The sequence below is a fragment of the Scyliorhinus canicula genome, chromosome 8 (assembly GCF_902713615.1).
Source record: "Scyliorhinus canicula chromosome 8, sScyCan1.1, whole genome shotgun sequence".
In the NCBI taxonomy this organism is placed as follows: domain Eukaryota; kingdom Metazoa; phylum Chordata; class Chondrichthyes; order Carcharhiniformes; family Scyliorhinidae; genus Scyliorhinus; species Scyliorhinus canicula.
The window spans coordinates 170,592,124-170,613,741 of NC_052153.1; the positions used below are offsets into that span (position 1 = coordinate 170,592,124).

Below are 21,618 nucleotides of genomic sequence, written 5' to 3' on the forward strand. Positions count from 1 at the left end.
CTTTAATTTGTCCCTCAGTTTATTTGATGTAGTTTACTTGGTTCTTATGTTGATCAAAATAGTTGGAGGGGCTAATCCAATACTCTGCTAGTCAACCTACCAGCCTCCAAATTATGTAAACTCAGCACATTCAAAGGATTTTTGACAGGAGGCGAACCCGCACAATGTCTTCTTGTGCTTGACAGAGGCTCCTGGTCCGGCTACGCTTCAACTTTAAGATTTGCATCCTTATGTTTGAAACTGCCCAAGACTGGATTCTTTCTGGGCCTACAGTGTCTGATGTTTATGGTGATTTGGAGCCTCCCACATACCACCGGGAGCTTTTCTGGTGCCCGGCATCTGTATGCTAACAGAGTCAGTTCCCTCAATGTAGAGTGGGCACTCTGCTGTTTGGCCACTCAAACACTGCATAAAGGGAAGGTCTGCTCTCCACTGGGATAATCCACTGTGCCACTCAGTACACCCGATTACCACTTCCGAACTGTTCCCAAGACTCCATCAGTTTTCAAGTCAAAGGTCAAACAGAAGATGTCAGTAGATTGATGTTCACGAAGAAATAGGAACTCACTACAAAAGGGTGATCGCAACCATTGAAACAAAACACTATGCACTCAGGGTCAGCTCAACAACTTTTCAAACAATCTCGTAAGAGGCTTTAGTAGAAGCAGCCTAAAGGATTACAAGTCTGTAGTAATCCTGCCTGACCATTTTTTAGTTTGGTTGAACACGCTAATTTTTAAATATCATCGCCATATTAGCATAGACACTACATCAAACTTCCACTCTTATAATACTTATGTTTAATTTGTGTTAACATTGCATATTGTAACAATTAGCCATGAATTATCATTTACAGGATGCTGCTTTCTTTTACAGTACAGACTATAATACCAATTCCAGGAAGCAGTGGTAAAACATTCCATATCCCATTTAAATTATGCCGTGCTCCACAGACTTCTTCAATCTTTTCCCTCAAGTGCAAAAAGTGGACAGTTTTAAAGCTTTAATTGCCAAAGATCAAGGCTTTATGTTGCTAGCATGCAGGTTAATTTGATTTCCCTTCCCCTAGACTGCTGGCTTGCGCGAGGATTGAAGAACATTGAGCTGCGTTTACACTTCAAATTGCACCCACTGGAAATTCAGCTTGTTTTAAACCAAATAAATACCCAGATCTATTTTCCTGATGCATTTACGAGGCTCACAACCTTTGGATCCTTTCAGGCAAGTTAGTAGTCAGAACCATTGATTTTAATCCTTTCATAGTTCTAGCCTCACAGCCACAAAATGGTAACACAGTGAGTAATCAGGAACACAGACTAACATCAGGCAATAGGGATCGAGGCCACTGTCAGGTGTAAGAACACAGGCTAACCCCAGGCAATTAGGGTGTAGACTGGAGGAACCAGGAACGCGGACCCTAGAGTCAAAGAGCCATAAAGGCACAGAAAGATGCCATTTGAGCAGATGCCAGCTCTTTGTAGATCAGTCAGTCCTGCAATCCTTGTAGCCCTGCAAATCTACTTCCCTCAAGTGCACATTCAAATTTCACCTTAAAATTGATTGTCTCTGTTTCGACCATCCTTGTAAGCAGCAATTCCATGTCATTATCACTCAATGCGTAATGAAGCTCTCTCCCACAACCCACCCTCTTGCCTCGTTTCCCCTAATCCTTGCACCATCAGCTAATGAGAATGACTTCCTTTGTCTATCTTATCTAAACCTATTACAATACTGTACACCTGTTATATCGCTCCTCAATCTACTTTGCTTCAACGAGAACAACCCCAGCTTCTCCAACCTAACATTGTAGCTAAAATTCCCCTATATCTTTTTTTAAATATTTATTCACTGCCTCTGCCAATTCCTCATTCTTCATGATAATTCCCCCTGCCTCTGTCTCTCAGGGATCAACATTTATTTTCGCGACTCTTCTTTTTCTGTATTCGTAAACGCTCTTACATTTTTTTTCTTTTTATAAATTTAGAGTACCCAACTATTTTTTCCAATTAAAGGGAAATTCAGCGTGGCCAATCCACCTAACCTGCACATCTTTGTGTTGTGGGGGTGAAACCCATGCAGATTCGGGGAGAATGTGCAAACTCCACATGGACAGTGACCCAGGGCCGGGATTTGAACCCGGGTCCTCAGCGCAGTAGGCAGCAATGCTAACCACTGTGCCACTGTGCTGCCCCTCTGATTTATCTCAAGGACCCTTTCAAACTCCCTAAAGATGGAACTAGATACAATACACTACTTGTGGCCCAATCGGAGTTTTTTTAACAGTTCAGCATGACTTCCCTGCTTTTGTACTCAATACCTCTATTTATGAAGAACAAGTGCCCATAATAATAATAATAATAATCATTATTATTGTCACAAGTAGGCTTACATTAACACTGCAATGAAGTTAGGTACTTTGTACCCCCGGGAATACCTTAAGGTACCTGCAAATCCGCGCTTTCTTGAAGAAGCAGGTGGTGGAATTTCCGTTGCTACCTTCCCGCAGGATACAAGACAGGGTGGTCTCGGGCATGTGGGTAGGAGACGGAAAGGTATCAGACATAAACCAGGAGCTACAGGAGGCGGAGGAGGCCTCGGCGGAGGAGCTGAAGGGCAAGTGGGAGGAGGAGCTGGGTGAGGAGCTGGATGCGGGCTTGTGGGCAGACACCCTGGACAGGGTCAATTCCTCCTCATCTTGTGCCAGGCTTAGCTTGATTCAGTTTAAGGTGGTCCACTGGGCACACATGACAGTGGCAAGAATGAGCACGTTCTTTGAGGTGGAGGAAGGTGTGTGAGGTGTTCAGGGAGCCCAGCAAACCATGTCCATATGTTTTGGGCATGCCAGGTGCTTAAAGAATTCTGGCGAGGTTTTGCAAAGGCTATGTCCAAGGTCTTGGACACTCGGGTAAAGCAGAGTCTGGGGATAGTGATATTTGGGGTGTCAGAAAATCCGGGAGTGCAGGAGCCGAAAGAGGCCGGAGTCCTAGCCTTTGCCTCCTTGGTAGCCCAGAGACGGATCTTGTTAATGTGGAGGGATGCAAAACCCCCAAGTGTGGAGACTTGGGTCAGTGACATGGCTGGGTTTCTAAGTTTGGAAAGGATGAAGTTTGCCTAGAGAGGGTCCTTGCTGGGGTTCTCCAGGTGGTGGCAACCGTTCCTTGACTTTCAAGTGAGGAGGTCAGCAGCAGCAGAAAACCGGGTGGGGAACTCTATGGGTTGTGGATAGATTTTTCTTGTAAATGGTAGTTATCCCACCTTGTTTTGTTAAGTTGTTAATTCTTTTTTCTTCCTTCTTTTAGTAGTGGTTTTGTAAAAATTCTGTAAAATTTTGAATAAAAACATGTTTAATAAGAAGTTAGGTACTTTGCGGACCATTCTCACCTTCAAAGATGGTGCACATGAACGCCCAGATCCCTCTGTCTCTAAATACTGTTTAGAACCATACCATTAATTTTATATTGCCTCTCCCTATCCCTGCTGCCAAAATGCATCACCTCACACTTCACGATGTTAAATTCCCTCTGTCATTGTGTTCCATTTTGCTAGCCAATCTATGTCTTGTTGCAGTTGATTGGTATCATCATTTGCCACACCTCCAGGTTTGGTATCATTGGCACATTTGGAAATCCTACACTGGATTCCAATATCCAAGGCAGTTTTTGAGTGGCCCCAGCACTGATGCTTGGAAAACACCATCCTCTAAACTGATGAATAACTATTTGCCACATCTCACTGTTTTCTGTCCTTCAATCAATTTTTGAAATCCAAGCTGATACAGACCCTCCTGTTCGCGGAGTGATTTCGATATTGTTTTGGGCACCACATGCAGCACTTTGTCAATTGCTTTCTGAAAATCCATGTTGGCAACATTTGTGGGATTCCCTTCAGTGGCCTTCTTTGTGACTTCATCAAATAATTCATCAAATAATTCAATTGGATGGCAAGGAGTAGAAGGATTGATCAATACTCAGCAACAGGAAGATGGACCAAAGCCATGAAGCACTAGCCAATAGCAAGGAAGACGGTCACGATCGAAGTAGGGGAACAACGCCAACAGAAGATTTTGATATAATTTGCATTTAGCAATGCCCAACAGGTATCATATATGCTCATTTGAGAACATCCACGCTCAAAGGTCACAATTTAGCATCATCTACATTCAAAAATGCTGATTTAGCTATCATTTAACATCCTTGAAGTGATTAAATGACATAATTAGTCATCAATTGACATCAAATCTGATCAAACTGTTTGACAGTGCTCAAATATTATAATTTGTGGTCATTTAGCATAATTTAACTGCCTTCTAAGTGCTCAGGAGTATGCAGCTCACATCAAAACTGATCATAAAGAACATAGGGCTGAGAACGGGACAGTAGCCTGGGAGGAAAGCAAGTCCATGGCCTGTACCTGAGAGCAGAACACCGGCCCAGGAAGAGAGTGGGTCTGAGACACGGGGTTGAGAGCAAGGATGAGACCAAGAGCAGGGTAAGGGGGCTGGCATTCAGTGTCTGGAGTGTAAACTGGGCTGGGATGGAGGGGGGAGGCGTGGAAGAAGCACTCCCGACCTCCAGACAAGGTGGCGAAATCCAGGTACGGTGGAGGGCAGAGAAGGAGGGGAGGAGGGGGGTGGTGGTGGAAGGAGGCTTAATAATAATTTTTGATGCCAGGTGAATGATTTGAGTGCTTTCGAATGCAACTAATAAAAAAAATTCTGGAAGCGTAGGACACAGCCCCCCCCCCCCGAAGGGCGCCGAAGTTCAGCTTGCCCGGGGCACCAGCAACCCTAGGGCCGGTGCTGGATCTATGCTCTCAAACATGCCCTCCTATCCCCACTGCCAGGGAATATCATTCCAAGCCAATTGGTTGGGAGTACCGATTAATACCTGGAAAGAGGAACTCAGAACAAAAGCAGGAAACAGAAATGCAGACCAACAGTTTAAGAGGAATGTATATGTTACTTGCAAATTAACAGACAGGCAAAGCAAATGTAGTTGCCTGACATTCCCCACCAGCCTTGCTGTGTGCAGATTTGCTGTTGTATTTACATGAATATCAATTAATTGGCTATGATGCATTTTGGGATGTCTTGAGGCCATTGAAGGCACTTAATAAATGCCTTGGGCGGGATTCTCCACAAACCGGCGGGTCGGGCAACTACAGCGCGAATGAGTAGCGTGAACCCCTCTGGCGTCGGGCTGCCCAAACGGTGCGGAATCCTCCGCACCTTCAGGGGCTAGGCCGGCGCCGAAGTGGTTTGCACCCCGCCGACCTGCGCGGAAGGGGCTTGGTGCCATGCCAACCGGCACTGAAGGGCCTCCGCTGGCCGGCGCATGCGCGGGAGTGCCACGTGTGCTGGCATCATCCTAGCGCATGCGCAGTGGGGTTTCATCTCCATGTTGGCCAACGCAGACTTTTACACCAGCCGACGCGGAGGAATAGAGTATCCCCACGGCACAGGCCCCCCTGCGGATCGGTGGGCCCCGATTGCAGGCCAGGCCACCATGGGGGCACCTCCCGGGGCCAGATCCCCCCCCCCCCCCCCCCCCAAGGACCCCGGAGGCCGCCCGCGCAGCCAGGTCCCGCCGGTAAGTACCGACTCTAATTTACGCCGGTGGTACCGGCCGAAAACGGGCGGCCATGCGGGCCAGAGAATCACCGGGGGCTGCTGGAGGCCACCGACTGGCGCGATTCCTGCCCCTGCTGGAGAATTCAGCAGCCGGTGGGGGATTCACGCCGCCGTTCCCTCACAACCTGGAAATATCATGGCGCTTGGTGTTTAACCACTCATTTATTATGCCTGGCACCTTTAGATTGAGAAGACTAAAAAAAAGTTTGTGACTGGCTCCATTACGCAATCATCATATTTTGATATATTCAGTTCACTAGTGTGTCAGTCACTACAGCTGATCTGTGGGGAATTTGGACCAGCTGGGTTACAACTGCACCAAAACAAATGTAACAAAAAAACAAATAATGATAATTGCTTGAAACGGTATTCTCCAGAGAAATTAGAATATAACATACCCTCATTAAAATAAAATATGAAGTAAAGCTCCGTTCGCATTATTAATTCCCTTTTCTCAACATTCTGTTGAATGTTGGGAAGAACTAACTGTGCTCATACTTCAGGCCATCCCAAAGTATTTCACAGGGAACAGAATACCTTTCAAGAGCAGTAATGAGGCACAATTGGCAGCTAATTTATGTGTAGTGTCATATAATGCCTGTAAATGTATGAGAAAGGTGGGCACTTTATTGTTAAAAAACATGAAAATGGATAATTTAACTTGACACATAATGGAGTCCAATGGAGTTAACAATTAATATTGTCTAAATGTCTACAGAAAATGACGTACAATGGCTGTCCAAATTTAATGTCCGCAAATTGAAATAGTGCAAATAGAGTGTGAAGAAAAACGTTCAATCGCAAATAGCCAAGTTACCAAACCTCATTGTGTGGCAATGCTAACACCATCAGAAATCATTTGTGTGGACAATGGGAACAATGAAAGGACTCTGCCTAGTATAACCTGACAGGCAGAGAAAATGGGTCTATCCTTTTTCTATTGAAATATGGTACCAAACCAGAAACCTACTGATGCCAGGAGTAAGCGACTGAATTAATAGCCAGAAACTTCCAATCTCCACCAAAAGAGAATCCTCAGACCTGCACCATTGTTCGCTACCATCTCGAAAACTAGTAAAAGTGGTGTTTGTACTGTTTGGAAAATCTAAGGGCATGCTGCTTGATTTGTAATCTTCTTTTCTTGAGCATGTGACCAATGTGAAAGAGTGAGTGGGTGCTGTTGCTTACATTGCAACTGTTGAGAAAACAAATGTTTATTCTTCCTTCTAATTTAATCTTGTGAGATAGCCTGTTCTATATCTGATTTTACAAGTCACAGCACTCAAGGGATAAAACACGTCTTTAAAACATATCTTTTTGCAGTTTGTCGAGATGTGCGAAAAAGGGGAACCATCTCACCATCTCTATCCTGTCCATAGCAAGGTCCCACAAACGAGACACAATTGAAGGAGAAATGCTGCTACGGACATGTGGAGAACTCTGATCTTCTTTGAATACTGTTTCTCTGTCCTTTACAGCCTCTTAAACAGACAGATTGGGCTGGAGTTAACATATCAGGTGAAAAGTCTCACCTCCAAAAATGCAGCACTCCCTCAGCACTGCCAGCCAAGATTATGAGCTCAGGCCTCTTAAAAGACTTGAAACTACAACCTGAAATAATCAGCATTTTCAATCCAATGTTGCTTTTTGATGTGGAAAATCACAGGAGCGATAATCCCGTTCGGTAGGCCAATGAAATAGTGGGGTGAGTTTTAACTAGTGAAAATAAGGATGGCGGAATTTAAAAAAAGAGAAAAGTTGGATTTGAAGCTGAAAGGACAGGATCGGTTTGATCCAGAACACTAATGGTCAAGCCAGCTACACTTGTGTTGGAGGTCTGGGCTGGAGGTGCAAGGTGGTGGCTGACAGGTGTTGGGACTCTAGCTTGAGTAGGTTGGGAACACTTCCTCTTAGTTTTTCCAAAGAACTATTGTTTAACCATTACGACTAACCCATCAGACGTAATCTTGAATGCTTGTTTTGTACTGCAGTTGTGGAAATATATACGCGTGTCCTACAAAGGCAGAGAACGATATTTTCAACACTGGAGTACTTTCCATTACAATATTTCCCCATGGTAGGAATTGCAGTGAATGCACACCCTGCAATATATAAACAATGTGTATATATAGGTTTATTATAAACACCTTGATGGTATCCTGTTCCAGTTCTGAGGGTGACTTGAAGGACACACCTCCAATAGAAGGTCGCTGTCCAGAAATGTTAACTCTTTGTTTCTCTCTCACCGATGCTATCTGACCTTGTTCAATTTTAGGGACGATGGTGTATTGGTATTATCGCTGGACAAGTAATCTAGAGGGCAGCACGGTAGCATAGTGGTTAGCACAATTGCTTCACAGCTCCAGAGTCCCAGGTTCTATTCCCCGCTGGGTCACTGCTTGTGCGGAGTCTGCAGGTTCTCCCCGTGTGTGCGTGGGTTTCCTCCAGGTGCTACGGTTTCCTCCCACAGTCCAAAGATGTGCAGGTTAGGTGGATTGGCCATGCTAAATTGTCCTTAGTGTCCAAAATTGCCCTTAGTGTTGGGTGGGGTTACTGGGCTATGGGGATAGGGTGGAGATGTGGGCCTGGGTAGGGTGCACTTTCCAAGAGCCGGTGCAGACTCAATGCGCCGAATGGCCTCCTTCTGTACTGTAAATTCTATGATTCTATAACACTCTAGTCTCTGGGACAGAGGGTGGAATTTTCTGGCCCTTCCCGAAGACAGTCGTCAGTGGCAGGATGGACGAGACACGGAAAATGCCGTGGACTTCGGCAGCACTGCAGGGAAACACACTAGGTATGGGGATTGGGGGGCGGGGGGAGAGAGAGAGAGAGAGAGAGAGAGAGAGAGAGAGAGAGACATGCTGCCCAGAAAGTTGTACGTTCAGCTCTCACTCCAAAGACTTGGGTATGTATGCCAGGCTGGTACATCAGTAACATGCCCATCATAATCACCAATCCGTTCAGGTGAAACTGGTAATTGCATAGATGTAATTTTGTTTGTGGATCTGTTATGGAAAAACAATGAGAACGTCACTTGGGCTTAATGGTAGCATTAAGGAGCACCAAGTTCCATTCCAGCGAATGAATGTCCTTTGAATGATGTGTTGAAGTATGGCACTGTCTGCTCAGGTGGGTGCATGCGATGGGTGCCCTGAACAACCACTAGTGTAGGAAATGTCAGCAGCTGGAGGAGCTTGAATTCTGGGTGTCTGACCTTGAGCAGTCAGCTGGCATCACATACATGGGGCTGGATTCTCCCCTACCCGGCGTGACGGAGGGTGCCGGCGTAGGGGAGTGGCGCCAACCACTCAGGGGTCGCGCCTCCCCAAAGGTGGGGAATTCTCCCCACCTTTGGGGGCCAGCCCCGCGCCGGAGCAGTTTGCACCGGTAGACTGGCGCAAATACCCGGCGCCGTCGGAAGCGGGGCTGGCCGAAAGGCTTTCGGCGGTCGGCGCATGCGCCGGCAGTGACGTCAGCGGCAGCTGGCCGCTGACGTCACTGCCGGCGCATGCGCGATGCGGGGTTCTCCTCCGCGTCCGCCATGGCGGAGGCCGTGGCGGAGCGGAAGGAGAAAGAGTGCCCCCACGGCACTGCCCCGCGGAGTGAGCGGGGGGGCCCCGATTGCGGGCCAGGCCTCCGTGGGGGCACCCCCCCGGGTCTGATCGCCCCCCGCCCCCCCAGGACCCCGGGGGCCCGCTCGCGCCGCTGAGCCCGCCGTTTCAGAGGTGGTTTAAACCTCGGCGGCGGGAGAAGGCCTCCCAGCGGCGGGACTTCGGCCCATCCGGGCCGGAGATTTAAGGTAAGTTTTTTAAAAAATGAAATCCCGCCGGCGCCAGCTGTTTTCACAGGCTGCCGGCGGGATTTGCACAACGCCGGTTTATGACCGGCGGGAGAATTCAAAAACCTGCGGGAGCGGAAATAACGCCGCTTCCCGCCAATTCTCCGACCCTGCGTGGGGTCGGAGAATTTCGCCCATGGTTAGAGTCTGCAGAATTCCTTCAGTGCAGAAGGAGGCCATTCGGCCCATCAAGTGTGCACTGAATGTCCGAAAGAGCACCCTACCTAGGCCCACTCCACCGCCCTATCCATGTGACCCCAGCTAACCTGAACTTCTTTGCACACTGAGGGGCAATTTAGCATGGCCAATCCACCTAACCTGCATATCTTTGGACTGAAATGAAATGAAAATGAAATGAAATGAAAATCGCTTATTGTCACGAGTAGGCTTCAATGAAGTTACTGTGAAAAGCCCCTAGTCGCCACATTCCGGCGCCTGTCCGGGGAGGCTGGTACGGGAATCGAACCGTGCTGCTGGCCTGCTTGGTCTGCTTTAAAAGCCAGCAATTTAGCCAAGTGAGCTAAACCAGCAGACTGTGGGAGCAAATCAGAGAACCCGGAGAAAATCCACGCAGACACGGGGAGAACATGCAAACTCCACACAGTCACCCAAGGCCGGATGTCAACCCGGATCCCTGGTGCTGTTGGGCGGCTGTGCTAATCGCTGCATCACTGGTTAAGAACTGTTTGTGAAATCATGCTGCATGAAAATGTAGTTACATATATAGATATATAGAAGATAGGAGCAGGAGGAGGCCTTTTGGCCCTTCGAACCTGCTCCGCCATTTATCACGATCATGGCTGATCATCTAACTCAATAGCCTAATCCTGCTTTCTCCCCATAGCCTTTGATCCCATTCGCCCCAAGTGCTACATCTTACCACTTCCTGTAGTAATGAATTCCACAGGCTCACCACTCTTTGGGTGAAGAAATGTCTCCTTATCTCCGTCCGAAATGGTTTACCCTGAATCCTCAAACTGTGACCCCTGGCTCTGGACAAAAACACCATTGGGAACATCTTCCCTGCATCTGCCCTGTCTCGTCTTGTTAGAATTTTAAAAGTCTCCTTTAGTTTTCTTTTCTTCTCTTCTATGTAGATATATTTTATTCTGTGTACATAATTGTAAATATACCCAATAAAAAACATTTGTTAAAAAAAACACGTTGAACTGTCATAGGGCAGCAGTGGCGCAGTGGTTAGCACTGCAGCCCCACGGCGCCGAGGTCCCAGGTTCGATCCTGGCTCTGGGTCACTGTCCGTGTGGATTTTGTACATTCTACCTGTGTTTGCGTGGGTTAGGTGGATTGGGCACGCTGAATTTGCCCCTTAATTGGAAAAAAATAAATTGAGTATTCTAGATTTTTAAAAAACTTTGTCCTGTCATGAATGTACTTTCATAAATTCTACCAATAAAGTAATTTGGAGGGAAAAAAGAATTTTATACGTCTCTATGAGAGTCCCCCCTCATTCTTCTGAACTCCAGTGAGAACAGTCCTAACCTAGTCAATCTCTCCTCATATGACAGTCCCGCCATCCCTGGAATCAGTCTGGTAAACCTTCGCTGCACTCCCTCGTAAGCAAGAACATCCTTCCTCAGAAAAGGAGATCAAAACTACACACAATATTCTCAGTGTCGCCACACCAAGGCCGTGTACAATTGCAGCAACACGTCCCTGCTTCTGCCTACATAACACCAGCAACTCCACTTCAATGGGATTTCAATGGCTGGAAAGCACTTTGTCGTGTCCAGGACACATGAAAGCAGCTATATAAATGCAAATGATTTCTCTATTTGATTCTCTTTTTTCATCAAGGGTCAATTCAGGCTCGAATGAAGAGACTTCGGATTAAATTCATCAGTAACAAATGCATTAACAGATTTGTATGAAATTCATTTGTTAAGATGTTAACAACTAGCAGTAATTTGCTTTTAACTACAATCTAGAAGTGTGTTACAGAATGGATCCCAAGCCATTTAATTGCTTGCAGCACCATCAGGGGAAAGATATGACTGTATACTTGTATCGTCGATTGTTGGGAAGTATGTTTCCTTGGGTGTTTATTTGCTGTAACCTGTTTTGAAACATGTTTGTAATAAAATACATTTAAAAAATCATTAACAAAGGGCATGTCTTCAGCTCATGACAACAAAGGCAGCATGGATTCATTAGAACTGCACCACCTCACTAGGCCACACAAAATCTCCCAGCATCCTGCTCAACATCTAACATCACTAAAACCAAATCAGAATAACTACCCTTTTCTTTCACTCGTGTTTATGGCACAACTTGATTGTTGCACTGCCATACTGCAATGTTTTCCCTCCAAATTACCTCTATAGAGAGAAAGCAGGGAATTATAGAGCCGGAAGTCTGACGTCAGTAGTGGGCAGAATTCTAGAATCCATTATCGAAGATTTTATTGCACAGCACTAAGAAAATAGTGGCAGGATCAGACAGAGTCAGCATGGATTTATGAAGGGGAATTCACGCTTGACAAAACTACTGGAATTCTTCAAGGATGTAACTAGTAGAATTGGTGATGTGGATGTGGTGTGTTTGGACTTTCAGAAGGTTTTCAAAAGTCCTGCATAAAAGATTAGCATGTAAAGTTAAAGTCCATTGGATTGGGGGTAATGTATTGAGACGGATAGAAAACTGGTTGGCAGACAAGAAACAAAGAGATGGAATTAACGGGTCTTTTTCAAATTGGCATGCAGTGATTAGTGGGGTATCTCAGGGATCGGTGCTCGGACTCCAGATTTCACAATATATATTAATGATTTAGATAAGGGGATAAAATGTCATATCTCCAAGTGTGCAGATGACACAAAGTTGGGTGGGAAGGTGAGCTTTGAGGAGGTTGCAGAGATCCTTCAGTGTAATTTGGACAAGTTGAGTGAGTGGGCAAATGAACAGCAGATGCAGTATAATTTGGATAAATGTGAGGTTATCCACTTTGGTCGCAAAAACAAGAAGGCAGATTATTACCTGAATGGCCATAAATTAGGAGAGGGGAATGTGCAACGAGACCTGGATGTCCTCGTACACCAGTCACTTAAGGTAAGCATGCAGGTGCAGCTAGCGGCAAAGAAGGCAAATGGTATGTTTGCCTTCATTGCGAGAGGTTTCGAGTACAGGAGCAGGGATGCCTTGCTGCAAATATGCAGGGTCTACGTGAGGCCATACCTGGAAAATTGTGTGCAGTTTTGGTCTGCTTTGGATGCTCTAGCTATAGAGGGAGTACAGCAAAGGTTTACCAGACTGGTTTCTGGAATGGCAGTACTGACGTACGAGGAGAGATTGAATCGGTTAGAATTGTATTCGCTGCAGTTCAGAAGAATAAGGGGGGGATCTCATAGAAACCTATAAAATTCGAACAGGACTGGGCAGGGTTGATGCAGGAACGATGTTCCTGCTGGTGGGTCTGTCGAGAACCACGGGTCACAGTCTGACAATACGGGGTAGACAATTTCGGACGGATGAGGCAAATTTTCTTCACCCAGGGAGTGATGAGCCAGGGGAATTCGTTACCACAGGAAGTAGTTGAGTCCAAAACTTTGTATGGTTTCAAGATGCAGTTAGATATCATCCATGATCATAATGAATGGTGGAGCAGGTTTGAAAGGCCGAATGGCCTCCTCCTGCTCCTATTTTTTCTATATTTCTAAAGCATTGGGTACGCCCTGTGGTTGTGAAAGGTGCTATATGAATGTAACTTCTTTCGTTGACAGTGATGCGCTCTTTCTGGGGCACAGTTGTATGGGCATCTGAAGACCTCCAGTTAAAGCAATCAGCAGGCTATTCAACTGCAGAGAACTTCATAACTGAGACCAGTGCTGATCTCACCCAATATCCACACATGACCTTTTGCTAGTAATCTTTAATGCCTGTACTGACCCAGAGATGTTTGAAATTATTTTGAAATCAGTTTGACAGATGCTATTGACAGATTAAGGTTCTGGAGGAGTCAAAGGCATGTTTTAATGCCATTAAGCAATAGCCGGCACTGATGAGGTACTGGCGGAGGGAAAGGAAACAAATGGAAGGAGATATTTTTCGCCTTTGGCACTCGCAATGTTTTGGAAAATTGCACATCCGCAGCTTATGTCTTTCCCTTAATTTTAATAGGTGGAAAATGACAGGCTTGTAGTGTGCAATTCCCAAGCATACGCATGCAACAAGGTGAAAAATCTACCTTGTAGTGTCTACATTCAAAAAAGGCAAAACACCTATCTAGGCAACAATAGCCTTGTACGCCTATCATCGAAATCAGGGAAAATATTGCAGCAGAAAGGGTGCAAGGATACTTCAATTTACAGCAACATCTGTATAGAATGAATCAGGGAAGGAGCTGTTTGACAAGCTGCTTTTGACCCCATCACAAACACAGAAATTCCTCTGAAATCATTCATTTGGACTTTCAAAAAAATGTTTGGCAGCTCCATTCATCAAACAATACTAATGAAATGAGAACGTGCTTTTGTATTGTTGGCTGTGTCTTGGGGATCAATTTAACTGTACTTTGCTCTGTTTGCACTTCAACAGAGTGGCGGGGTGGTCCGTGCATAAAATGGCTGCCAACTCGACCCCAATTTTGGATTGGATTTGTTTATTGTCACGTGTACCGAGGTACAGTGAAAAGTATTTTTCTGCGAGGAGCTCAACAGATCATTAAGTACATGAAAAGAAAAGGGAATAAAAGAAGATACATAATAGGACAAACAAGGTATACAATGTAACTACATAAGCACTGGCATCGGATGAAGCAGACAGGGGTGTAGTGTTGATGAGGTCAGTCCATGAGAGGGTCATTTAGGAGTCTAGTAACAGTGGAGAAGAAACTGTTTTTGAGTCTTTTTGTGCGTGTTCTCAGACTTTTGTATCTCGTGCCTGATGGAAGAAGTTGGAAGAGTGAGTAAGCCGGGAGGGTGGGGTCTTTGATTATGCTGCCCGCTTTCCCCAGGCAGCGGGAGGTGTAGATGGAGTCAATGGATAGGAGTCAGGTTCGTGTGGTGGACTGGGCTGTGTTCACGACTCTCTGAAGTTTCTTGCGGTCATGGGCCGAGCAGTTGCCATGCCAGGCTGTGATGCAGCCAAATAGGATGCTTTCTATGGTGCATCGGTAAAAGTTGGTAAGAGTTCTCCTTAGTTTCCTGAGGAGGTATAGGCGCTGTTGTGCTTTCTTGGTGGTAGCGTCGACATGGGTGGACCAGGACAGATTTTTGGAGATGTGCACCCCTAAGAATTAGAAACTGCTAGCCATCTCCACCTCGGCCCTGTTGATGCTGACAGGGGAGTGTACAGTACTTTGCTTCCTGAAGTCAATGACCAGCTCTTTAGTTTTGCTGGCATTGAGTGAGAGATTGTTGTCATTACACCACTCCACTAGGTTCTCTATCTCCCTCCTATATTCTGAGTCGCCGTTATTCGAGATCCTGCCCACTATGGTTGTATCGTCAATGCATGAGTAGGATTGCTATAACTGTGACAGTGCTGCTATCATGATGGACTAAAGAAACAGTGCCTTCCACCAAATATATGCCCGTGCTCACCCATTTGCCCCCTTAGGGCAAAATCTGTGTAGAAAAACACCTTTGACCACATGTCCATCGGGTGGTCTGAACATAATATCCTCAAGGCCCGCAGGAAAAGGGATCCTGAGGTGTGGTTCCTTGAGCAGATGATCAAAGTCGTTTGGCAGAATACTTCATCCTCAGAACTTTCAAATAAGCACTAAAATGTAATTTGACTGGTGGTACGAAGGGTCCTTCCCAGCAGATCTATCCTGCATGCACAGAAAATGACTGCCTCCGCGCATTACCCTCGACATGACTGCATTGGGGAAGAAACCATTGCCCACCTTTGCATGGAATGTGCCTCTGAAAAGAAAGATGCAGGGCGGAATTCTTCGTAGTGCGACGGTGAAATCAGGAATGGCGATTGGGCAGAGGATGGCTCCTGATGCCAGAATCGGGGCAGGTGCCAATTTGGCGCCGGGTCGCGATGCTCCGCCCCCTCCAAATCGGCATCATCGGGATGCACGGTACACAGGGTCGCGACGCCGTTGGTACATCATCAGCCTGCCCACCCGCGATGTTCCGCCGTTGGTGGGCCGGGTTCCTGACGACGCGGGCCACGTGGTCCCAGCGGTCGGGAGCCTGGTACGCTGGCTGCGGCGGGAGAGAGAGGGCATGCGGACTGTGTCCAGCGACGCCACACTTGGCCGAGATCTGTGCCGGAGTTGGAAACTGTGTAAAAACCTTTTTGGGCTGGATGCAGCAGGGAATGTTGGACATGAAATGCAAATGTACAGTGTAAATATAACCTGTATTGGCGAGTGTATGTGAGACACCTGATGCACTTTTTGAAAGAATCTGATCCACACTGCACTTCATGTATTGTCAAATTTGAACATTCTGTATTCTTCAAATGTTATGAATAAAGTATATTTTGGGGAGGAAAATGTCTCTTTCGCCCGGAATATCCAGTCCAGAATATGGGATTCAAAGAAGTTGGTAGAATATGAGATAAGAGAGGAAATTGGTACAAAAATGGGAAACAGGGCACTTTTGAGAGGTGAAAGGTCAGAGTGCAGTGCGGTGTTGAGTGTGGAATTCGTGCTTAGAATATTGTTGTTTCCAATCTACATTAATGAGCTGGATACCAAAACAAGACAAATAAAAAACAAAGCCATACCTCAAGAAATCATTTCTATACTGCTTTGCTCCTGATTTCAGATTTGTCTTTGTTGGGTGATCACCAGAGGCCCTGGAGCTCTGTATAGAGCTAACATGAACTCAAAAATGGACTGAGGAGAGTTAGAATGGGGCATGAAAAAGCCCTGCCGGGAAGGATTTGGGAAAACCCCAAGGCATTCTACACTTATGTGAGAAATAAGAGGATAATCAGAGTGAGAGTAGGGCCAATCAGGGATAGTGGAGGGAACTTGTGCCTAAAGTCTGAGGAGATGGTGGAGGCCCTAAATGAATATTTTGCTTCAGTATGCACTAGAGGAACCTTGTTGCTCGTGAGAACAGTGTGAACCAGGTTAATAGACTCGAACAAGTTGATATTAAGAAGGAGGATGTGCTGGAAATTTTGAAAAGCATCAGGATAGATAAGTCCCCTGGACCTGACGGGATATACCTATGGTTACTACGGGAAGCAAGGGAGGAGATTGCTGTGCCATTGGCAATGATCTTTGCGTCCCTCACTCTCCACTGGAGTAGTACCAGATGATTGGAGGGAGGCGAATGTTGTTCCCCTGTTCAAGAAAGGGAACACGGAAATCCCTGGGAATTACAGACCCATCAGTCTTACGTCTGTGGTGAGCAAAATATTGGAAAGGTATCTGAGATAGGATTTATGATTATTTAGAAAAGCATAGTTTGATCAAATATAGTCAGCATGGCATTGTGAGGGGCAGGTCATGCCTCACAAGCCTCATTAAATTCTTTGAGGATGTAACGAGACACATTGATGAAGGTTGGGCAGTGGGTGTGCTGTATATGGATTTCAGTAAGGCATTTGATAAGACTCCCCATGGTAGGGTCATTCAGAAAGTTAGGGGGCATGGGATACAGGGAAATTTGGCTGTCTGAATACAGAGTTGGCTGGCCAAAAGACAGTGAGTGGTAGTGGATGGAAAGTATTCCGCCTGGAGGTTGGTCACCAGTGGTGTCCCGGAAGGATCTGTTCTGGGCCCTCTGCTCTTTGTGGTTTTATAAATGACTTGGACGAGGAAGTGGAAGGGTGGGTTAGTAAGTTTGCCGATGACACAAAGGTTGGGGGAGTTGTAGATAGTGTTGAGGGTTGTTGCAGGTTACAATAGGGCATTGACAAGATGCAGAGCTGGGCTGAGAGGTGGCAGATGGAGTTCAACCTTAATAAATGTGAAGTGATTCATTTTGGAAGGTTGAATTTGCATGCTGAATACAGGGTTAAAGGCAGGATTCTTGGAAGTGTGGAGGAACAGAGGGATCTTGGGGTCCACATACATAGATCCCTCAAAGTTGCCACTCAGGTTGATAGGGTTGTTAAGAAGGCGTATGGTGTGTTGGCTTTCATGAACAGGGGGATTGGGTTTAAGAGCCGCGAGGTTTTGCTGCAGCTTTATAAAACCCTAGTTAGACCACAGTTAGAATGTTGTGTCCAGTTCTGGTCGCCTCATTATAGGAAGAATGTGGATGCTTTGGAGAGGGTACAGAGGAGATTTACCAGGACGCTGCCTGGGCTGGAGGGCATGTCTTATGAAGAAAGGTTGAGGGCGCTAGAGCTTTTCTCACCAGAACGAAGAAGGCAGAGAGGTGACTTGATAGAGGTGTACAAGGTGATGAGAGGCATGGATAGAGTGGATAGCCAGAGACTTTTCCCCAGGGTGGAAATGGCTGTCACAAGGGGGCATAATTTTCAGGTATAGGGGAGATGTCAGAGATAGGTTCTTTACACAGAAGTGGTGGGTGTGTGGAATGCACTGCTAGCAAAGGTGGTGGAGTCAGTCCTTAGGGACATTTAAGAGACTTTTGGACAGGCACATGGACAGCAGTAAATTGAAGGGGTGTAGGTTAGGTTGATCTTAGATTAGGATAAATGTGTCAGCACAACATTGTGGGCTGAAGGGCCTGTACTGTGCTATGTTCTATTTTGTATTAGCATTGTTTTGTCGTGCCGTGGACTCGCCGGGCAGCTCTCTGCAGCAGATTCAGTTGTGAAATCCTGGCCTTTTTGTGTCTCTGGCTCTCTCTTCCTAATAAAAAAAGGATTAATATTCAGGTCTTCACAATCTTGTTGCTTGCTTTGCAGGTAGAAATTGGAAGAATCTCTCCTCCGTAATTTCACGCCAAAAGCACGGCCGTACAGGGCACCTAACGTCAGCGTGTTATCCGGGCGCATGACATATTCTCTGCCATCGCGCCTGGCCGGAAGACTGCATCATTCCATTTAAAAGCCAGTCGTGGCCATTGGGCTTCTCCCGTGATCGGGAACACCGCTTTTAAACTAAGAATGCTGGCCACCACCTTCTCAAGGGCAATTAGGATGGGCAACAAATGTTGGCCTCACCAGCGAAGCCCACATCCGTAAAAATGAATAATTAAAACAATTCCATATCCTTTTGCAGTCCAAGACTATCCTCATCACAGTTGACAACGCTTCTTATTTTTGTGTCACCTGCAAATTTTGAAATCATGCCCTGCACACTACAGTCTAGTTCATTGATATAGACCAGGAAGAACAAAGGTCCCAATATTGACCCTTGGGAACTCCGCTACAAACCTTCCCCCAATCTGAAAAAAAATCTATTTATCACTACTCTCACTTTCCTGCCACTTAGCCAATTTCTTATCCAAGTGCCCAGTTTTATTCCAGGAGTTAGAATTTTGTTCACAATCTATTGTGTGCCCAAGTTCTTTACACACCAAATTAATAACATTGCCCTTATCAACCATCTCAATTATTTCCTCAAAATAATTCCAGAAATTATAAACATGGTTTTCCCCAAATGTATCCATGCTGGCTTTCCTTCATTATCCTCAACTTGTTTCAGCGATGTTTTGATGTTGTTTTCTTTTTTTTTAAACTTTAAAGTGCCCAATCCATTTTGTTTTAACAATTAAGTGGCAATGCCACGTAGCCAGTCCACCTACCTTGCACATCTTTGGGTTGTGGGGGGTGGGACCCAAGCAGGCACAGAAGAATATGCAGTGACAGTTGATTTTATCCCGAACTATAATTTCCAGGATGTGGGAAGAGAACCAACAACAACAATAGTTTTCAGAAGTTTCCCTGCCACTGAAGTCAAACTATCTGGGTTTAATACCATCCTTCATGTCAGGCATTAACACAATAGTTTTTATCTTTCTTTCAGGTGTGAAGGGTAGTGAAATTCAACAACAAACATGTAAAAAGCCCTCCAGAACTTCCCTCTGCTTCTCTTCCCTCTGACCCCGCCCCTTATTCTTGTGGATATGTGAGGTCTTGGCACGTATTCACAGCATTCTCTGACCTTCCCCACTATGGTTCTGAGGGATCTGTCCTCAGCAAAGGATACAACTTCATCCCTTACAGCCCCACCTTAATGGATTTCAAGCTTGGATGACATTGAGCTCTTTTTCTACTGTATCCGTCCCTGCTCCCACTCCTTCAAACAGGAGACTATGCAGGTTCTTTTACCCATCTCCATCATTCTCCATTCACCTGGTCCCCTCTCTTTGGCCTCGTACCCTCCATCAGTTCGTCCAGTGAGAACAGTTGGCATGATATTGGCAATCTTAATTTCACTGCTCCTCTCAATGACACTACCCTGCATCCCTCTGAAGCAGTAGCACTCTATTCTCTCCCGTCCAACCCTAACATTGTTATCACACTTGCTGACAAGGATGGTGCTGTTGCTGTCTGGCATTCTGACCTCTACGTAGTCAGAGCCAAAGCGGCAACCCACCGACTCTTCTACCACCCTCCTGGATCATGGGCCCGCTACCAAACGTCAAGCCAATGTATCCAATGACCGGCCTCTGACGGTCTTCCCTCCATGGGCCTCCAACCTCCCAGTCTTCCAAACCTGAATATAACCGCTTTTACTGCTTCCCCAAATTCTATAAACAGGACCTCCGCACCTCCCCACTCCCTCTGAAAAAAAAAATTTCTGATGAAAGGTTCCAGACCAGAAACGTTTGTCAAAATTTACTCATCCTGGCGGTGAGCCCTTCCGTTGGCTTGATAGTTAGCAGCAACCCCATGCGGCCTTTGTCAGGAGGTCTACCTCTCAATATTGGTCAGTGGCCACTGCACAGTCTCTCACGGAGACCAAGAGCTGTCAGATCCAAAATGGCCCAAGTAACGGGTCATTGCTGCCTCAATGATACTGTGAGCTAGAGCCGAAAAAGGGTAGCCAAAGTCTCCAATAGACGACACTTTTTTCAAAGAAAATTACAACTAAGGGGAAATTTAGCGTGGCTAATCCACCTGCCCTGCTCATCTTTGCGCTTTGGGTTGTGGGGGTGAGACCCATGCAGACACGGGAAGAATGTGAATTCTCCACATGGACAGTGACCCGGGGCCGGGATCGAACCCATGTCCTCGGCACTGTGAGGCAGCAAGGCTAATTACTGCGCCACCATGCCGCCCCCTCCAATCGACTTCCCTTGCTACTGATTGTGTCCTCCAAATAGCTTTGACAGACTAAGCTATCTTAACTTCAAAACATCCCATAATGCTACCGGGTAATCATTTTCTTTTCCTTCTTTCACAGGATGTGGGCGCCTCTGGCAAGGTCAGCATTTGTCGTCCATTCCGGATTGGGGAGGTGGTGGTGAGCCCCTCTCTTGAGCTGCTCTGGCCCATGTGGTGCAGGCTGTTTGGAAGGGAATTCCAAGATTTTGACCCGATGGCAGTGAAGGAATCATGCTGGATTCTGTGTTATTGATCGCTGATCGCTGGGATATGGAAAGGGAAGTCCATGCCACCCTAGGCCCTGCCTGCTCCATCAGATGCATGTAAAAGATGCCATGGCATAAATTCAAAGCAGCAGGGGGGGAGCTGTCCCGATGCCATGGCCAACAACTACCCCACTGCGCAAACAAGGTTGCTGCATTTCTCCATATCAAACAGTGACTGTACTTTATTGACTGCAAAACGCATTGAAAAATCCTGAGAGCACGAACAATGCTTTATAAATGCAAGTTATTTCTTTCTGTTGATTTAATGAGAGGCATGTTTGACCATCATCAGTTTTTAATGACAGCTCTACCCTCTAATTGATACCTCCATGCGGGAAGAAATTTCTGCTTTGCAAGTATTATCTTTACTGTCAACATCTCACAAAATCACAAAAGATAAAAAAGAAAAACAAGCTGGCTAAAAGGGACAGGCAGGGTTTCAGTGCATAGATCCAGAAGACACAACGGTGGCAGTCAATTATGTATTCAAAACTGGTTGCCGATGTTGAACTGCCAGAAACCATGAAGTACACACTTAAAGAACACCAACGAAGTATGTATAGCATATCTGCAGCCCAATGGCAAAGTAAGCTAACCCAAAAATACAGTCAAAACATTGAAACATCCCCTGGTAGTGATGAAAAACCTGCAGCAAAGCACAACGTTTCTCGTTTACTGTTGTGTCTTTTACTTTCCAAATGACTGAAAAG

At 46.0% G+C, this 21,618-nt stretch overlaps 1 protein-coding gene across 25 annotated transcripts in view; it reads right to left on the reverse strand.

Moving 5' to 3' along the window:
• The window catches only part of tenm3 (teneurin transmembrane protein 3), a 4,148,867-nt gene that overhangs the window by 340,217 nt on the left and 3,787,032 nt on the right, over positions 1–21,618 (reverse strand). The window lies entirely within an intron of this gene.